Source organism: Oncorhynchus clarkii, chromosome 3 (assembly GCF_045791955.1).
Source record: "Oncorhynchus clarkii lewisi isolate Uvic-CL-2024 chromosome 3, UVic_Ocla_1.0, whole genome shotgun sequence".
Classification (NCBI taxonomy): domain Eukaryota; kingdom Metazoa; phylum Chordata; class Actinopteri; order Salmoniformes; family Salmonidae; genus Oncorhynchus; species Oncorhynchus clarkii.
The window spans coordinates 25861214-25867541 of NC_092149.1; positions in this window are offsets into that span (position 1 = coordinate 25861214).

Consider the following 6328-nt stretch of genomic DNA (forward strand, 5'->3'; position numbering starts at 1 on the left):
TCCCCTTACACTTGTGTCTATAAGGTAGTAGTTTTGGAATTGTTAGCTAGATTACTTGTTGATTATTACTGCATTGTCGGAACTAGAAGCACAAGCATTTTGCTACACTCGCATTAACATCTGCTAACCATGTGTATGTGACAAATAACATTTGATTTGATTTGATTTGATTTATTGTTGTGACTTAGAGGAAGATCAGATCACATTTGTTGACCAATTTATGTAGACATCCAGGTAATTCCAAAGGGTTCACATACTTTTTCTTGCAACTCATTATTTGATATGTTATATTATGCAGCCCCTGTAAGACCCTACATTACTCCCGCCCTGTTTAAGGATCTGCTGTTTATATGCCTATATAGCCAATGTGAAAGTATGTATCCCATCATGGTAGTATAAGTGTTCCCTGGCATTGCAGTGTAACACTCATTTACACTCCTACTCCATGCGTTGCCTTTGGGACTGAGAAAACTCCCTGCAGCCCTGATGAATAAGTGGTATGATGAAAATCAATTGGCCAGCAATTTGTACTGTGACACCACAGAATGCAATAATCTGCCAAAGGAGACAGACGAGGGAATAGGACTTTCCCGTTGGTTATTATTTCCAGATTTGCACTGACAGTGCAAAGCTGCAATGCTTTTTTGAATCATGATTTTTGTTACAAACCTCTATGTATGTAAATCAGGGTGACATAAACCGCCTTTCTGTTGTTTTTAGTGACATTCAAACAACAAAGACAGAGAAATTGTAGTAATTTAAGTTTTTCCACTGTACAACTGACCATGTGGCATGTGTCCATGGACTGCATTCCTCTCAGGAAAATCCCATTAGGAATTCTATCAGTGTCGAGGCCAGCTCATCCCAGTTTCATTTGAAACCAGACGGTGTGACCCCTGCATTTATTTGATTGTGGCGTGAGCTCCAGGGAGCGACCTGACTGCTGAATGCTGATACAAATGGGCCGTGTGCTGCAGCCAAAGTACATTTACTGATTTTGTATACAGAAAATACAAGCTGCAAGCTGAGGCTCCCATAGGGCTGTTCAATAGCTGTGGATCTCACCTAATACGGTTTGTAGTCTATTTGAGTGCACTTCTTGTTGTGTGTCACAGAGCACATACAGAACAGGCCTTTGCCATATTGATATTAAAAACAAAAAACTGTGTTTTAAGTCAGAAGTAGGCATTTGTCTGAAGCCCCAAAAAATAAAGAACATTTACATGAGCACCACAGTGCATACTTTACCCATGCTCTACCAAGGTTTTCCAGCACACAGCTTTGATCTACTACAATATCTATGTTGGTTTATTGTACCTACAACAATGTCTATGGCAGGATGCTTAGGATTCAAACACAGGAGGTTGGTGGCACCTTCATTGGGGAGGATGAGTTCGTGGTAATGGCTGAAGCCGAATCAGTGGAATGGTATCAAATACATCAAACATATGGTTTCCAGGTGTGAATGCCATTCCATTTGCTTCGTTCCAGCCATTATTATGAGCCGTCCTAACCACAGCAGCCTGCACTGGATTCAAACTATCACAAACAGCCTAATTCATACTCTTAGAGGAGGTGCTCCCACAATAATGTGATTTGTACCGCATACAAGGTAATGTATTGCATTCTTTCCACCCCACACTAAGACATTACCGCATTCCAATACTGTTTCAAGATGTTCTTTTATTATATGAAAGCAAGCTTTTCTTTTATACACAATTAGGCTTGATTGAGTGAGCTGTTTTGTCTTGTAGTAATGTGCCGCCTGCCTGTATTTCCTTAAACTACACACGTCATTGAAAAATCTATATATTTCTGAACATATTTTTTGTTGAGTAGATACCAACATAACAGGAGGTGGTGTGTTCGACTCAGTCACTCATATACAGTGGCAAGAAAAAGTATGTGAACCCTTTAGAAATACCTGGATTTCTGCATAAATTGGACATAAAATTTGGTCACAACAATAGACAAGCACAGTCTGCTTAAACTAATCACACAAACAATTATACGTTGTCATGTCTTTATTGAACACACCGTGTAAACATTCACAGTGCAGGGTGGGAAAAGTATGTGAACCCTTGGATTTAATAACTGGTTGTTCCTTCTTCGGCAACATTAACCTTAATCCAACGTTTTCTGTAGTTGCGGATCAGACCTGCACAACGGTCAGGAGGAATTTTGGACCATTCCTCTTTACAAAACGGTTTCAGTTCAGCAATATTATTGGGATATCTGGTGTGAACTGCTCTCTTGAGGTCATGCCACAGCATCTCAATCGGGTTGAGGTCAGGACTCTGACTGGGCCACTCCAGAAGGTGTATTTTCTTCTGTTGAAGCCATTCTGTTGTTGATTTACTTCTGTGTTTTGGGTCGTTGTCCTGTTGCATCACCCAACTTCTGTTGAGCTTCAATTGGCGGACAGATAGCTTAACATTCTCCTGCAAAAATGTCTTGATAATGTCATAACTCTATCTTTATTCAGCCCCTTTACTTTCAGTGCAGCAAACTCTCTCCAGAAGTTCAGTGAGGATCTCTGAATGATCCAATGTTGACCTAAATGACTAATGATGATAAATACAATCCACCTGTGTGTAATCAAGTCTCCGTATAAATGCACCTGCACTGTGATAGTCTCAGAGGTCCGTTAAAAGCGCAGAAAGCATCATGAAGAACAAGGAACGCACCAGGCAGGTCCGAGATACTGTTGTGAAGAAGTTTAAAGCCGGATTTGGATACAAAAAAGATTTCGCAAGCTTTAAACATCCCAAGGAGCACTGTGCAAGCGATAATATTGAAATGGAAGGAGTATCAGACCACTGCAAATCTACCAAGACCTGGCCGTCCCTCTAAACTTTCAGCTCATACAAGGAGAAGACTGATCAGAGATGCAGCCAAGAGGCCCATGATCACTCTGGATGAACTGCAGAGATCTACAGCTGAGGTGGGAGACTCTGTCCATAGGACAACAATCAGTCGTATATTGCACAAATCTGGCCTTTATGGAAGAGTGGCAAGAAGAAAACCATTTCTTAAAGATATCCATAAAAAGTGTTGTTTAAAGTTTGCCACAAGCCACCTGGGAGACACACCAAACATGTGGAAGAAGGTGCTCTGGTCAGATGAAACCAAAATTGAACTTTTTGGCAACAATGCAAAACGTTATGTTTGGCGTAAAAGCAACACAGATGAACACACCATCCCCACTGTCAAACATGGTGGTGGCAGCATCATGGTTTGGGCCTGCTTTTCTTCAGCAGGGACAGGGAAGATGGTTAAAATTGATGGGAAGATGGATGGAGCCAAATACAGGACCATTCTGGAAGAAAACCTGATGCAGTCTGCAAAAGACCTGAGACTGGGACGGAGATTTGTCTTCCAACAAGACAATGATCCAAAACATAAAGCGAAATCTTCAAAAATAAACATATCCAGGTGTTAGAATGGCCAAGTCAAAGTCCAGACCTGAATCCAATCGAGAATCTGTGGAAAGAACTGAAAACTGCTGTTCACAAATGCTCTCCATCCAACCTCACTGAGCTCAAGCTGTTTTGCAAGGAGGAATGGGAAAAAAATTCAGTCTCTCGTTGTGCAAAACTGATAGAGACATACCCCAAGCGACTTACAGCTGTAATCGCAGCAAAAGGTGGCGCTACAAAGTATTAACTTAAGGGGGCTGAATAATTTTGCACGCCCAATTTTTCAGTTTTTGATTTGTTAAAAAAGTTTGAAATATCCAATAAATGTCGTTCCACTTCATGATTGTGTCCCACTTGTTGTTGATTCTTCACAAAAAAATACAGTTTTATATCTTTATGTTTGAAGCCTGAAATGTGGCAAAAGGTCGCAAAGTTCAAGGGGGCCGAATACTTTCGCAAGGCACTGTAACTGTATCTCTCAAAGTGTACATTTCCCAGCTGACAGGTTTGGATAAAATTAATGACTAAATATAAAACTATTTGTGAGAAGATGTAATGTGATGTTGGCATTCTAAACAAAATACTTGTTAAGATGTAAAGTTTTAACTAGTCAGTGGCCACGCCCCCGTGAGGCCAGACATTATATCAGGCGTCATGGAATCGCCCCCTATTTCCACAGAGTATAAAACCCACTTCCTACAAAATGTACATTAAGTCAGAGAATGCCGGGACGAAGTCCCCACGTTGGAATGGCTACAATTCTATAGGCCATTAGACCAGAAAATGTTGAAATGGTTAAGAACTACAACTCTACCAAAGGACAAGACCATACAGCGTGGAGCATTGGCTACACAGCTGGAAATGGAAAACTCTGAGACTATCGATTCACTACAGAAGTAAGAAATCCTAGGCCGTCGAACTACCAGTCTGCAGCCAGAAATGTACGAAGCCTAGGACAATAATACCGACAACCGCTGAAACATCTATTCTATGCGACAACCATGGGTACGCCTGATGTATTCATTAGGAACATAACCATAGACTTCCTGTTGATTTACTCTCCAGTAGACGGACCGGCTATCACAGAGAGCGACAACAAGACATGCACTCCTAAATATGTATATTGCAATTGATTTTTGAATGAACGGTCGATCATGTAAAGTATTAGCAATTTCTATGAATGTAGTTGTCAGCTATGAGTTTCCCGCTCTTGAGCAGTCCTCACCCCATTTCCTTTGTCTACTAAGCCGTCATACCAGTTTAGCCCACTAGGGACTTATCAATGTATTGTGTTAGTAACCAACATTACTGTTTATTTGTTATGTATTTCTGTTAGTTAGTAAATAAATAATTAAGCCAATTTGTATATCGTTGATTCATCATTTAGGCTAGGGTTTGTGCAGATATCCAAGGATTTGCGGTGTTCAGTAATGAGAACTGATGGGGTAATAATGACACATTAATAGAAGACTAATCGATAAGAGTTGATTCGGGAAATAGAGACTCTATAAACATTTTTGCATGATGCCCCAACTTCCTAGTTAATTAAAGTTGGCATGTTTTGTTTAATAACGTAATAATAACTACACAGAGTATTGATTTGATAAAATAAGTCTTCACATTTAATGATAGTCCAGACACAACAATAAACTCGGGAATACATTTTTCCGTCAATGATAGCAAGCTGTCCAGGCCCTGAGGCAGCAAAGCAGCCCCAAACCATGATGCTCCCTCTACCATACTTTACAGTTGGGATGAGGTTATGATGTTGGTGTGCTGTGCCTTTTTTTCTCCATACAGTGTTGTGTGTTCCTTCCAAACAACTCAACTGTAGTTTCATCTGTCCACAGAATATTTTTTCAGTAGCGCTGTGGAACATCCAGGTGCACTTTTGCAAACTTCAGACGTGCAGCAATGTTTTTTTGGACAGCAGTGGCTTCTTCCGTTAGTGTCCTCCCATGAACACCATTCTGGTTTAGTGTTTTACGTATCATAGACTCGTCAACAGAGATGTTAGCATGTTCCAGAGATTTCTCTAAGATTTAGCTGACACTAGGATTCTTCTTAACCTCATTAAGAATTCTGAGCTGTGCTATTGCAGTCAACTTTGCAGGACGGCCACTCTTAAGGAGAGTAGCAACAGTGCTGAACTTGCTCCATTTATAGACAATTTGTCTTACCAGGGACTGATGAACATTGAGGCTTTTAGAGATATTTTTGTAACCCTTTCCAGCTTTATGCAAGTCAACAATTCTTAATCTTAGGTCTTCTGAGATCTCCTTTGTTCGAGGCATAGTTCACATCAGGCAATGCTTCTTGTGAATAGCAAACTCAAATTTTGAGTGTTTTTTATAGGGCAGGGCAGCTCTAACCAACATCTCCAATCTCATCTCATTGATTGGACTCCAGGTTAGCTTACTCCTGATTCCAAATAGGAGTCTAGGGGTTCACATACCTTTTCCAACCTACACTGTGAATGTTTAAATGATGTATTCAATATAGACACGAAAAATACAATAATTTGTGTGTTTGTAGTTTAAGCACGCTATGTTTGTGTATTTTTGTGACTTAGATGAAGATTAGATCAATTTATGCTGAAATCCAGGTAATTCCAAAGGGTTCACATAATTTTCCTTGCCACTCTAGTAGACATAGAGGTCTATAGAGCTTGTCTGCATTCCTGATTTCTATAACCGTTAGCTTGCCTGTGTAATATTGACATAAGTTCAGAAACACTTGTTTTTCAGACATGTTCCTGTTTTATACATTTCTGTGCTGAATAATGTACAGTTCATTACCTCTGTCAAATTACTATGTAGTTTAAAGTTGAGTTTATTTGTATTTGTTTTTGCAATAAAGATGATGCTACAATAATACACATTTACAATATGTCTATATCTAAAAATGTT